We start from the raw sequence: 11545 nt of genomic DNA, 5'->3' as shown, positions 1-11545 counted from the left end.
GTTACAGGATTTAATCAACTTTGTTGGCTATAAATAGTAATAAAAGAACAAGGATCCAATTCATTTAGTCACAAATATTGACTCAAAGCAACCACATGGATCCCATGTATCAAAAGGAGGCTGATCTAATCCAACCAAATCTGACATTTTATATGTTAAATATGACTTTAAGATAGATGTTGAGAGATGTGTTTCTTCCCCACATGTCGAAATTTTTCATAATAACGTGACTTGATGCAGAATGGAGGGCAGCCATGTTTCCAGATAATTTGGTTTGTATTGTATTTCTCTTTTTCTGCTTCTCCGTGTGTTTAAATTACACTCTTTCATCTGAATATTTCCCTGAACATAATGTAGTTTTTGTGCTGGGGCCCAATTAACAAAAACATTTGTTTTATTTTAATGTTCATTTTTTTGCCTTTGCAATCATAGTTTTCTTTCTTCTTTATTTATTTTTGGATTAGTGACAAACAGACTCTTGTAAGTCGGTGAACACTCACTTCTTCTGCAACAGCAAAGCGTGCCTGAAGTGAAACCAGTTATTAAGTCTCCTTTCATTAAATCTGCAGAACAAAATGGAAATAATAGAAACTAAAAATTTGAACCTCAAAGCTGGAATGTATTTGAAAAAATACAATATTTCCAGTAGTTCCAATTAAAGAATAAATAAGTCTGATTAGATGAAATTAATGATTGTGCAAAATGATAATTTAATAATAACTGTGATCAGATACTTAATGGATATAAAGGCCTGGAATTCCTCAAAGGAACATAAATTGGCCACCGCCTGCCATGGTGTTGGATTAAAATCATCAAATGTTGAGAAATTGCAAAGTTAGATGCATGTCCAATGATTAAGTTTCATTAAAATCCATCCAGTGGACAAACACATACAGAGATATAAGCGTACTCATTATTGCCCGTCTTTTAATATTCCAGCAGGTCTAGCTATGCTTGACCCTCTTTATTTGTTTGCTTTGTGGAAAATGAAAAAAAAAAAAGAGCATCAAAAGCACCTGAGATTTACTGATTCCAGTTCCATGATCTAACTGAGTCCGAACAGGAGCTCTGCAATTTTCAGGAGCACCATAATGATACTCTGCATTTCATCATTTCAGTCCAGCTTGATTTAGAACCAGGTCACAACGAAGGGAACCTCGGGACATTTTGACTTTTTGCGCTTTAAAAATGGGTGTGTTTTACTTTGGTGCGTTGGTTTAACGTTTGATAAATGACTGACTCTTTATCTTCCCTTTTAACAAAGATCATAAATGAACTGTTTGTTAGATTATTTTCTCATTTGCTTTTGCGCAGCTTAAGCTAATAAAACGTGGCAGGCAGCAACCAGATGCATAAACATACCAATAGATGCCAAACTGAGTAATCAGCTGGCAACAAATAAATGAATGGAATAAACTGAACCCACAAACATAGAATGTTGTTTTTGGGAATATTAATAGACATAAATAAACGATGTGTAACATAAGTAGGTTTAACATTCTGCTGGAGTCCAGATGAAAGGTGAACTTCCATCAGAAGTTAGCAGAGATTAGACGACAAACACACATTTGTGTTTCAGGCTGCAGGAGCCGCAGCTGTTTTGCTAAACAAAACTCGGCTTCTGTTGTTTTGCTTCGTTATTGTTAGCTGTGGTGGTGGCACTTCAGGCGCTCGTGCATGTGTGCCTTGCGTTAAAGAGAAGTTTTGTCGTTTTATTATTTCCACTCATCAAACACCTACTGTGTGTACCTAGCCACCGCTGCTGAGTGTCGTCACAAAAGATAAAAATACCATAAGGCACTAGATGACCTTAAAGATCTGTATGAGCCTGTTTTCTTTAATAAGGCAGTGGCATATAAGCCTGAGAGAATGCAAGGCTAAGAGAGACAAAAGTGTTTTACAGTTTGACTTATTTTATTTTAAATCCTCGTGTTTTTATTGTAAAACTATATTTGTTAATACTGCATTACCACGAGGCTCTTTTTGATCAATCCTGTAAGATTCAAGCTTCCATATTTTTCTTTATTCTGCACTTTGATGCCAAATATTCACTTTGAACCCTTCATGAAGGAGTCGTTTTTCCAGGAATTTGGGGAATATGTTTAAATTTGTTTTTTTTTTCGTCTGCTTTCTCTGTAAACAACCTCAAACTTGCACAAAACCAAACCCTCAATTGAACAAAATGAAACCTCAAATCTGAAAAAGTTGTGTAAAATATAAATAAATATATATATATATATATAAAGAAATTATGATTTGCAAATATCTTTAACTCACAGTAAACGTATCAAATGTTTAAACTTATAAACTGTACAATTTTTGACATCAACACATCTCAAAAAAGTTGAGACAGGGGCAACACAAGGCTGTAAAAGTGGTATAATTAAAAAACAGCTGGAGGAGCATTTTGCGACTAAATAGGTTAATTGGCAATAGGTCAGTAAGAGGACTGGGCATAAAAGAGCATTTTAGAGGCTGAATCTCTCAGAAGTAAAGATGGGCAGAGGTTCACCAGCTGCCATCCAGAAATGCCGCCATCTTTTCTGAGCCACAGTTTATTTAAAATGGACTGAGGTAAAACTGTTCTGTGGTGAGACGAATCAAAACTTTGATATTCTTTGTCGAAACTGGGAACCAATTGTCCTCTGTACTAAAAAGGTTTTCTGTACTGTTATCAGCACACACACAAAAACCTGCCTCTCTGATGGTATAGGGGTACATTAGGGCCTATCACTTGGACAGCTTATATATCCGGAAAGACATCATTAATGCAGATACAGGTTTTAGAACAACATGTGCTTCTATCCAACAGAATATCCAGCAAAGACCCAGGACCTGTTGAACACCTAGAATCCTCCATCAGAGCAGACCAGCAGCTGCTGTCCTCGGGTCCGAGATGTTAAAGGGAGAGGGGATGCTTCACAGAGGGAAACATGCCCATGGTCCACTGCCCAACATTACTGAGACGTGTTGCTGCCATAAAATTCAAAATTACCTTTTTTTTAAAAAAAAAATCTTAGTTTAAACCTTTGATATGTTCACTGTGTTCTACTGTGAATAAAATATGGGGTTGTGAAATTTGAAAAGAATTATATTTTGTTTTTGTTTACATTTTACATGTCTCAGTTTTGTTGGAATCTGTGTTGTAAAGAAATACAGTAACATTATTTGTAATGACAGTATTGCTTTTAGATCATTTAAATAAGAATCTCTAGTGGATCGAACTATCTGTTAATGCAGGTGTGGTGTTAAACTCCATGCCAGTTTCAATGTATTTAGACTTTCTTTTTTTTTTTGGCTAATCATCACGACTGATTGAAGCAATTACAATCCACCGCATTTACCTGTAACAGTCTATATACTGACTATGGTCTCCACAAGGTGTGTTAAACCAACAACACACATAGAAACCTTCATAGGTCCACTGAGGGAAGAGCATATGAACATTAATATAAGCAGCTGATTCCCCCTCCCTCTCCTTCCTGAAAACAAAAGAGTAATTCATTCTAGAAGTTCCATTTGCTTTAAAAAAAAGAAAAAGAAAAAGTAGCGCACACCCATAAACTCAAACCTATAATCACAGCAGCGCCACTAATTATGTACCAGGGAATGCCACACCTTTACTGAATCACAGCACAACACAACTAACCAGGGAAGCAGACGGCTGCACACGGCTTCGCTCATGTAATCGTGCAGCCCTCTCTTGCCTTGATGAGAGTTCTAGCAGAATGAATAATGAGGCGAGATATCCTATTCTGGGTCAGCTTCGCTTGACAATTCAGTGCAAACACGTATACAAGGAGTTTGAATCAGTAAAACACGGGCGAGTGAAAGGTGAAGAAAAGAGCTCGATATATCCCACTGCAAGCCCCCGCAGCCATGCTTTTCAACGTCTGAGCCACTTAGCTAATAAGAGAGAGCCAGAGGAGGGAAGAGGCGACACGCATCACGTCCTTCCTGCACTGATGGAGCAGGGAAAGTTGTGTTAAAAACACACACACACACACACAAAGCCCCAAGGCAGCTTTCTGGGCCCCGGTAATCTCCTTCAGATCTGAGGCCTAATGCTCACTCACACCCAAACATCCATCTGGAATGTTCCAAAAAAAGGCTGACCAGGCCCGCCTGGATGAGAGGGGACGGGCCGGTTAATTGACTGAGTGAGTGAAATCAATGTTGTGTGCTGGATGTGTTTTTCAGCTCGGCTAGAGGCGGTTCAGTAACAGAAAAAAACAGAAAAAAAGCACTAGTCTGAGGGATTCGTGTGTGTCTGTGCGTCAGCTGGTATGGCGCAAACGCTGCTGTTACCATATGGGTTGCTGTTTTATACACAAGCGGCACAGACTCATCTGATGCTCTGCTGAGCTGTAAATGGGGATGCTTGAAAAATGTGAAACTGTGCCTTTAAAACGTACAGTTGCAGCTGATTCTGTTTCAGCTGCTTTAATAACTTATTCAGTGGAAATCCCTGCTGAGGGGAGTTCCAGTTTGAAAAACGCAGCTGGAGATCAGAGAGGAAACTTGTTTGCTCGTGTGTGTAAAATAACTTCCCCGCGGATGAAATCCAGTGAAAACGCAGTCATTTGTCTCTGTCACATCTGCACATGTGCAAGAAACACAAACACTGAGGGATAAATAAACTCACAGCCTTCTTCCTCTTCACCTTTTGTGGAGCACTTTCTCCTCTCTGCTCATTGACATCACATATGTCTATGTGAGACACGCGCACTCATCCAAACTACGTTCAGGCAGGCGACTGGATTGAAGTTTCCAGTCATTCAAAAAAACTATACTTCATACACTGCGTGGTACGCAGTGTTTACACTGGTGTAGATGAGGAGGTTGAACATGTATATGTACTGTATGTAGACTTGTGAGGCGTTTCCTCGTGGTACGCTGCAACAACAAACCCCTGTTGCCTTATTATAGTTGTGTAATAGTCACTGCTGCAGGGACATAGATTTCCTTGTCCTATAGCGTGTCTTGCAGCTGAAGCTGTGGTGTTTACCGAGCCGAGTGGAGGTGGTGGAGAGTGGGCAGGCAGGTGAGTGACTTTTTTTTTCTGTTTCTGACCAGGCTATTAAGTTAATGGCTAGTCCAAGCAGAGCTGAGACTAAAGTGGATTGTTCTTGTCTTCAAGCAGTTTTAGTTTGTGCATTCATCTGTTCATCTGATGGCTTCTGCTTATTTGTGGCTGGATGACAGAGGCAACAGGTCCAGGAGGGGAAACCCAGACACCACTCTCCGGCTCCTCCTGAGGGATTCCTTTGTGTTCCCAGGCCAGAGAGGATTTAATAACCTCTCCAGCAAGTTCTGGGTCTGCACCCTGGTACATATTCCCAGTAGGGAATGCCTCCAGGGGGCATCCTAATCAGATTCCCTAGCCCCCTCAGCTGACTCCTTTTGATGCGAAGGAGCAGAGGCTCTACTCCGAGCTCCCCCACATGACGGAGCTGAGTCCGGCCACAGTTTTCCCTGTCATGACTGACACCATAGTGTTTCATGCAGATGCTATTTTTTGAATCTTCACGTCATTGTTCATTTTCATTACGTGGCTATTTGCATGAAATCAAATGGTTATTTGCAGGAGTAAAAAGCAACAGCTACCTGGAGAACTTTCAGTGCACTTCCAACAGGAATATCATAACATTCCTGCCTGAAAAACCTTGTGATGCAAAACTAACAGCGATGCAAAGGTTCATAAGATACTTTTGGCATGAACCGCCATAAAAGAGTCAGAGTTAAGCTCTGTTCTTCCAAGCTGAGGGTGTTCAAAAAGCCATCTACAGCAGGTAAGGTTTTTATTGTTCACAATGTTTCCTCAAAACCACACTTAAAAGAAACCCGAACTCTCTCTTTAGGCCTTTGGTTTACCTCAGCATCTGTGTCTACTGTCTGAGCAGCACGGAACATACAGCACTATAACTCAAAACGCTATCAGGACATTTTCTCTCTTTGGTGTCTCTTAATTACAAACAGTTCCTCCCTTGTGGCATGTCTTATTCCTTTTTATCTTTTTTGTTTTATTTTTATTTTTTTCTGGCAGCTTTCTTCTTCTGTCTCATTCTCGGTATGTTTGTTTGGAGAGTACAGATCGCCCAGTGCAACATGGAAGTACGTCAGCACCGTTGGCTTGTTCTTCGAAAAGGGCAACAGGAAAAGAACACTCAGAGAGCACTCGGGAGGGGGAGGAGAAGGAGAGGCTTGACGTTACACGGGATCAAGAGGTGATGCACAGCGTAAGAAATCAATGTCTTCATGCAAAGACTGTTGTTCTCTTATGTAAAAAAATATATATATATATACAAATAAAAGGCAGCAATGCAGTAGTGTGAAAACAAATTCAATGAGAAAGCTGAAGGAGGAGCTGGATCTTAGCATCTCTGTATTCTTCTGGCACCAAGCGAGGAGATAATTAGAGCCAAAGCAGAAGTTGCAAGAGTCACCTCAGGATGTTCGCTCTTTCTGTCTCCTTGTATCTCCTTCTCCTCACTTCTCTCTCGTGCTCGAAGCAACGCCGCAGCTTTGATCTGGCTCTTCCCATAACAAGGCCCCAGGGTAAACAGCACGAGACACAAGGAAGAGGTCCAAACGTCAGCGTGTACTCTGCGCACGCACTGCTGCGAATCCAAGCATGTGTATACATACTTAAAGAATGTGCTGAATATCGCCTCGCTTGTGTCAAACACTCGCCAAATTTCCCCTCAGGGATTAATTTTCTTGGACTGTTTTTTTTTTTCTTCTTTTTTTTCCCCCCTTGAAATGCACTTTTATTAGCAGAGGATATCACCCTCTATTAGTGAAACTGCTGCTGTGAGTGATTTATTTTCTCTCAGTTCAGTTTTGAGGAGGCTTAATTGGCGTGAAAGCGTGATTCTGTAGACTATCATTCCAGGAGCGAAAGTCAGAAAACTATTCATACAAATGAAGTAGATCTGGTGTTTCTTTTGCCGCCAGACCCAGTACTTTTTGTTTTCTATACATTTTGTCTAAAAATGATTTCTTCTTTGATAAATAGGAGCCCATTTGAGGATTAGGGAAATGTTTTAAAGTTGGTCTAATAAACATACAGATGCTGATAAATTTGTTGGTACCCTTCCACAATAATTAAAAACACACACACTCAACTGATTTAACTGAAGCCAAAAATCCTCCAGTTCTGTCCCAGAAAGTTTGGGACTTGTTAACATGCATCTGGACTTATTTGTGCGATTTTGCCGATAATGGAGCCTCCTGGGTCTCTGTCCATGGAGCCCATCATGATCCGAAATGCAGTGAATGATGTGATCAGAAAAGTGACGTACCTTGACCTGACCTTTTTCTACCACCTGCACTCTCTGTCTGATCAACATGGGGCTGCATTTCCTGTTGCGTCCACATCCTGGGAGGTTGTCTACAGTCCCATGAACATTATACCTTTTAATAATACTGGTCACAGGAACCCGACGGTGCTTGGAGATGGTCTTTTGGCCTTTAGTTTTAACATGGATATCTGGACTCTTCTTTCTGAGCTCCTCAGAAAGCTCTCGGTGTCAGGATTTGGGGGTTATGGTTTCCTTTATGTTTAGTCTAGGTTTAGTTCTGTCTGTTTCCTGTCATCATTCACTTCTCCTCAGTCAGTCTCTTCTTTTCCTGCCACGCCCATCTTCACCTGACCCTAGTTGTTATCACTCACCTGTGCCCACTTCCCCTAATTACCCTCTGTTTTAAAACCTTCCTCCACTCACTGCTGTTTCATTGTTGCTTCATGCGCTGTCTTGGTCTCTTGGCTTGTCTGGTCACTTGTGCAGCTTTTTGGATTTTTGTTGTTTTGCTGCCTCGTTAGCATTTTGTTTTTGTTCTTCTTTTTAAGAAAAATTATTTTTATTTCTGGATCACGATGAGTCTGCGCTCTGGGTTCGCCTCCATCTAAACCACAGGTGCCACTTGGCTTTGCTTTCAGTGTGGCACACACAACCACACCAAACTACCCAGTGACTGATTGTTCACTTTAAATAAGGCTGATGAAAGCTTGAAGCCACCTGTGATACTAATTAAAGTCAAACACTTAATTTGAAACATGACTATAATACAAGGAGTAAGAATACCAACATATCTGCCCATGCTATTTGAACATTGTAAAATAAACAATCATTTCTTTTCACTATTTTTGTTTACTCTGTCTATTACTAAAGGCATGCAGAGATACAGCGAACAGTTGCACTTTTTACCAGAAAATGAGCTGTAAAGGGTACCAACGTATTTATCTGCATCTATACCTACTTCTTACCTTCCCAAACAAGATCTGATCCTTAAGATGAGTCCTAATTCATCATTTGTCTCCACCGTTAGCTTTTTTCTCTACATTTCCTGCTTTCAGGGACGAAGGTTGTCCAAACTGTTTAAGTGATGTGAGGGAGGGTGAGGTGGTGAGGCAACAGGCATGCTTTAAACAAAGTGTCAAGAGTGTTATTTAGTAACGAGTTTCTGCAGCGTAAATATATTCTCCTTTAAATGTTATTGTGTTCATTATTATTTAATCATTGTATTGCCAAGTTTGGTGGTAGTTTCATGAGTTACATTTGGATTAATTGTCCTTAAAGCTCAGAAAAAGGCTAGATAATGTTGCCAACTCTAGGAAAAAGTTTACAAAAAAGGATTTAGCAACACAGAATGACATATTGGCTTCTGGAAGGGGTGAACTGTTTTGCAGTGGGACAATTTAACGACAACTCTCACTGACTTGAAATTATAGGGGCCAAAGGAACACTGGAAATCTAGGAATAGCACCAAGAAATGGGATTTACCCTTAATCTATTAAAATTCCACTGAAAAATCATGTTTATCTTCAAAATAAAAGAGAGACAAATGTGTTCGCTTAGCGTACAAGTCCTCAGTGCAGAAATCAAACATATCACATCGGGTGCAATGTTGCTTTCCAGTTTAAAAAAAAAAGCAGTAAGCTGTTTTTCAACTACTTAGCACTGCTTTGTGGAGCCACATGATGTCGTAAATATTAACTTCTGAGTTTCAGAGCTGCGAGTAACGGCCAGCTGGGTCATCAACTCTCAGACAGAGATGCTAATCTGGTATTAAAAGGAAAGGTTCAACATTTTATCTGGAAAAAAAAGACAGTTAGACAAAAAGAAAAGCTTTATTTAAAGACTTTCTTCAGACACTGGAGACTTTAAGAGGCTCTTTTTCCTGACCTCTGCACCCCGGGATTTTTACTGCTGGAGTTGGAGGATAAACACTTATCGGGGAGATAAAACCAGCCCGAGTCTGGAGTTACTCCTTTGAGAATATCCATCAGACGAGGAATTAACCTGCAACCTTTGTTTTTTTTGAGTCTCCTACAAAGCTTGATTTTAAAACAGAGGTTTAAGGTTTTCACATTCTCCTCTATACCTATGAAATGTATATTTTGTCAATTTATTTCTTTTAACCACCTTACTTTTTGGTGTTTTGTGTACTTTGTGCTAAATGTAATGAAGTCGATTGTTTTTAGATCTTTTCAGCTCACGCAAACTCCTAACATCACGATTTCTGATGGCTCTACTGATGTTAACTTTTCCACAGATGCCAAGCAAACCCCTACACAGACTCTCAATGATACAACTATTAAATACAACCTGTCAGCCTTTTAATGGTGACCAAATATCAAAATGTGGATTTGAAAGAGTCTTCAGGGCTTCAGAAAAAAAGGAGAAATAATGTCAGACAAAGTTGTGTTTCAGTAAAGTGAGGGATTTTGTAGAAAGACTGTAAACTGCTTTAAAAAGTTACGTTTAAAATCATAATTAATCTGCATGACTGCGGCGAGAAACAGGTATAAAAGAATGAGCTCAAATAACCTTCAATGTTCTGATGTTGCTCATCTTGTGGAGGTTGGAATTTGTTTAATTTAATTTTTTTAATCACAAGAAGATGTTTAAACTATTTAAAATGCGCGTTTACTGTCATTAATTTGCATTATTTTGTTTTCTTCAATAATGTAAACTAAAAACCCTTAACTTGGTAATGAGTGCCGTGTTTGTGCCCGAGGTGGTGTCCAGTTTAGCATCTCTTTGTTTTGCTGCTTCGTTTTTCACTAAATGCAGACAAAATCCAGAAAGAGAGAGAGAGAGAGAGAGAAAGAACATTACTTTCACTCGTTGTAGGTTTTAATTTTAAAGACATAGCTTTGGATTGTTGTGCTCAATAAACGGAATCAACATCTCCCTTTCACTGCAGATGCGTACTGTATGTGCATTTTTTTTTGTTGCTGAACAAACGGCCAAAACCCAGATAATGAGCGAGGGGGTCTGGGTGGGGGCTAGACACTGTAAGAGCATGGTTTGGGTTAAAGGAGGAGATGGTTGGTGGGGGGTGGGGTGCTGTCCCAGCCAGAGTGTCTCCTGCACGAGGTGGCGTGTCTGGGTGGAGGGATTCCCATTCCTCTGAAGTCTGGCAGTTGGTATCTGGTTTCTCCTGTAGGTCTGCTATGATTACCCTCCGCTCAAATTCCCCGGCCCTCATTTACTCCAATCCACGCAGGAATCCCACCAAGTCAGCACCTCACGCGCATAAACGCAGAGACCACCAAACCAACTATTACCTCCAGCGTTATGAACTCCAACTTCTCCCTTCTGCTTGTTCCTTCCGTGTCACACAACATGGCGCAGCTTGGAGGTTTACGTAAAAGGCCTCTGCTGTGGGTGAGATCTGTGTTTGCCGCTGTAGTGTTAACCTGGTTGTAAAATAACAGAACGGCTGTGATCCATGCGGAGGCGTTTGTCACCTCACACCGAGCTGCAAAGCAGAGCCACGGTGGGCTTCCCTCCTGCTGGAAGGAATGCTGCCGCCGACGGACGACTAGACGGCCGGTCAGCTGCTGTGGCCACATGTTGCACAGCTCGGTGTCAGGAGGTCAACAAACACGATCCGATTTATGACGTGCAGCTACTTTGGGAGGAAGACCCCAACTGAGCAAAGGACAGTGCAATTTCTAATGAAGAGGCAAGCTCCTCCTGGTTAATGTAATTGAAAGAAAAAATGTAAAGGACATTAAAGTCATCACTTACCTGTCTAATATCAATATTGCACCCATCAATTATTCCTCCTAGTTCATATTTAGCGACATTCCTCCTGATTTATAGTTGTAATAACACACACATCCTATACAATACTAAGGAGAATGGGGCATTGGGGGGGGGGGAGTTGATGATTTATTGTAATGTGATTTGTGTGGGAGAGTAGAGGGAGTAATATTTAAAATATGAAGAATGCAGAAATCTAAATGATACGTCTGAAGACTGAGCTGCCTCTTCTCGGAGCTGCTGAGGATTTTATTATGAAGAGGCAGAAATGAAAGGGGGTGGTGGTGGTGATGATGGAGGTGGGGGGTGGCAACATTTGTTCACAAAATATTCATCAAACAATGACTCATTCTGTTTCATGTGTTCAAGAAAATGTCAGCTACTGACTTCTGAGGCTAAATTAGCTGCTTTAAATAAATATTTCACAAATTATTAATGCGCTTTGACTTGTTTACCTATTTTGAGTTTTGGCAAAGAGGACTTTCTGA

This window comes from Kryptolebias marmoratus, linkage group LG14 (genome assembly GCF_001649575.2).
Source record: "Kryptolebias marmoratus isolate JLee-2015 linkage group LG14, ASM164957v2, whole genome shotgun sequence".
Lineage (NCBI taxonomy): Eukaryota > Metazoa > Chordata > Actinopteri > Cyprinodontiformes > Rivulidae > Kryptolebias > Kryptolebias marmoratus.
This window is presented reverse-complemented; position numbering follows the sequence as displayed.